Source organism: Arachis duranensis, chromosome 7 (genome assembly GCF_000817695.3).
Source record: "Arachis duranensis cultivar V14167 chromosome 7, aradu.V14167.gnm2.J7QH, whole genome shotgun sequence".
Classification (NCBI taxonomy): Eukaryota; Viridiplantae; Streptophyta; class Magnoliopsida; order Fabales; family Fabaceae; genus Arachis; species Arachis duranensis.
The window spans coordinates 37,525,134-37,528,039 of record NC_029778.3 but is presented as its reverse complement, the minus strand read 5'-3'; the positions used below and the strand labels follow the sequence as shown (position 1 = coordinate 37,528,039).

At 37.6% G+C, this 2,906-nt stretch overlaps 1 non-coding gene across 1 annotated transcript; it reads right to left on the bottom strand.

The window, feature by feature from the left end:
• Window positions 1-2,347: 2,347 nt before the first annotated feature.
• On the bottom strand, window positions 2,348-2,455 carry LOC127740817 (small nucleolar RNA R71). Its single transcript, XR_008001673.1, has one exon. It is a non-coding gene; the product is annotated as a small nucleolar RNA R71 (small nucleolar RNA).
• Between the last annotated feature and the right edge of the window lie 451 nt (window positions 2,456-2,906).

Below are 2,906 nucleotides of genomic sequence, written 5' to 3'. Positions count from 1 at the left end.
AGCCACTGACAACGGTGAAACCCTTGCATAAGCTTGCCATGGAAAGGAGTAAGAAGGATTGGATGAAGACAGTAGGAAAGCAGAGAGACGGAAGGGACAAAGCATCTTCATACGCTTATCTGAAGCTCTCACCAATGAAATACATAAGTATCTCTATCTTTATCTTTATGTTTTATTCGTATATCACCCATACCCATTTGAGTCTGCCTGACTAAGATTTACAAGGTGACCATAGCTTGCTTCATACCAACAATCTCCGTGGGATCGACCCTCACTCGCGTAAGGTTTATTACTTGGACGACCCAGTGCACTTGCTGGTTAGTTGTGCGAAGTTGTAGTGATCACAATTTCATGCACCAAGTTTTTGGCGCCGTTGCCGGGGATTGTTTTGTGTATGGACAACTGACGGTTCATCTTGTTGCTTAGATTAGGTATTTTTCTTCAGAGTTCTTAAGAATGAATTCTAGTGTTTCATGATGATCTGTTGAAATCTGGCTGGCTGAGAAGCCATGTCTAATCTCATTGGACCAAGGTTTCAACTGATCATCACAAGAGCTTGTTGATCTCTATCAATCTTGCTATTGGAGCAATGATCTGCTAAGGCTTGGCTGGCCATTGGCCATGTCTAGTGTTTTGGACCGAAGCTTTCTTTGAAAGCTTGGCTGGCTGTGAAGCCATGTCTAATTCCTGGACCGGAGTCTTAGACTAGCATTGCAATGATTCCTGGAATCCAAATTAAGAATTCTGAAACTTTTATTTTCTATTTCCATATAATTTTCGAAAAAACACAAAAAAATTTCAAAATAAAAAAAAACCAAAAAGATTTTATGTTTCTTGTTTGAGTCTAGTGTCTAATTTTAAGTTTGGTATCTTGCATGCATTGTTTATTTGATCTTGGTTCTATTTTCAAGTCAATAGTACAGGGAACTGAAGATTCAGAACATGCAGCAGAGGAATTACACAGAAAAAGCTGGGCGTTCAAAACGCCCAGTGAAGAAGGACAGACTGGCGTTTAAACGCCAGCCAGGGTGCCTGGTTGGGCGCTTAACGCCCAAAAAGGTAGTGCATTTGGCATTAAACGCCAGAATGTGCACCATTCTGGGCGTTTAACACCAGGATGGCACAAGGGGGAGGATTTTGTTTTCAAAATCAATTTTTTTTTTGAGTTTTCAAAGTTTTTCAAAATCAAATCTTTTTCAAATCATATCTTTTCAATCAAATGTTTTCAAAATCAATTTCTTTCCTTTTTCAAAGATACTTGCTAATAATTAATGATTTGATTGAACATTTTAAGTATGTTGCCTTTTCTGTTGAGAAATGTTTAATGTTTGAATCATATCTTTTCTTGTTAGGCAAGTCATTAATTTTTAAAATCAAATCTTTTTAAAATTGTTTTCAAATCATATCTTTTCAATCATATCTTTTTAAAACCATAATTTTTCAAATCAAATCTTTTTTTTATCACATCTTTTTCAAAATAGTTTTCAATCATATCTTTTTGATTTCTAATTTCAAAATCTTTTTCAAAAATCACTTGATTTCTTTCCCACTCTTATTTTCGAAAATCAATTAGTGTTTTTCAAAATGTTTTCAAATTCTTTAACTTAATTTTCGAAAAAGCTCTTCCTCTCTTCTCACATCCTTCTATTTATGGAGTACCACTCCTCCTCAATGCACAATTCGAACTCTATCTCACTAAGTTCTTCTGACACCTCTTTCTTCTATTATTCTATTCTTCTGACACCTCAAGGAATCTCTATACTGTGACATAGAGGATTCCATATTTTCTAGTTCTCTTCTCTTTCATATGAGCAGGAGCAGAGACAAAAGCATTCTTGTTGAAGCTGACCCTGAACCTGAAAGGACCTTGAAGCGAAAGCTAAGAGAAGCTAAGGCACAACTCTCTACAGAGGACCTAACAAAAATCTTCAAAGAAGAAGACATGGCAGCCGAAAACAACAACAATGCCAACAATGCAAGGAAGGTGCTGGGTGACTTTACCGCACCTACTCCCAACTTTTATGGGAGAAGCATCTCTATCCCTGCCATTGGAGCAAACAACTTTGAGCTTAAGCCTCAATTAGTTTCTCTAATGCAACAGAATTGTAAGTTCCATGGACTTCCATTGGAAGATCCTCATCAGTTTTTGGCTGAGTTCTTGCAAATCTGTGACACTGTCAAGACTAATAGGGTTGACCCTGAGGTCTACAGACTTATGCTATTCCCTTTTGCTGTAAGAGACAGAGCTAGGACATGGTTGGATTCACAACCTAAAGAAAGCCTGGACTCATGGGAAAAGCTTGTCAATGCCTTCTTGGCAAAGTTCTTTCCACCTCAAAAATTGAGTAAGCTTAGAGTGGAAGTCCAAACCTTCTGACAGAAGGATGGAGAATCCCTCTATGAAGCGTGGAAAAGATACAAACAATTGATCAGAAAATGTCCTTCTGACATGCTTTCTGAATGGAGCATCATAGGTATCTTCTATGATGGTCTCTCTGAATTGTCCAAGATGTCCTTGGATAGCTCTGCTGGAGGATCTCTTCATTAAGTCAATTTGATTTCTCAAAGTCTGTCTGGAATGCAAAATGCACCAAATAGTACTAAGGATGCTTCATCTGAGGAAGAAGCTTATGATCCTGAGAACCCTTCAATGGAAGAGGTAAATTACCTAGGAGAACCCTATGGTAACACCTATAATTCTTCATAGAAAAATCACCCAAATTTTTCATGGAAGAATCAAGAGAGACCTCAACAAGTTTTCAACAACAATAATGGTGGAAGAAACAGGTTTAGCAATGGCAAGCCTTTTCCATCATCTTCTCAGCAACAGACAGAGAATTCTAAGCAGAATTCCTCTGACTTAGCAACTATAGTCTTTGATCTAATCAAAACCACTCAAAGTTTCA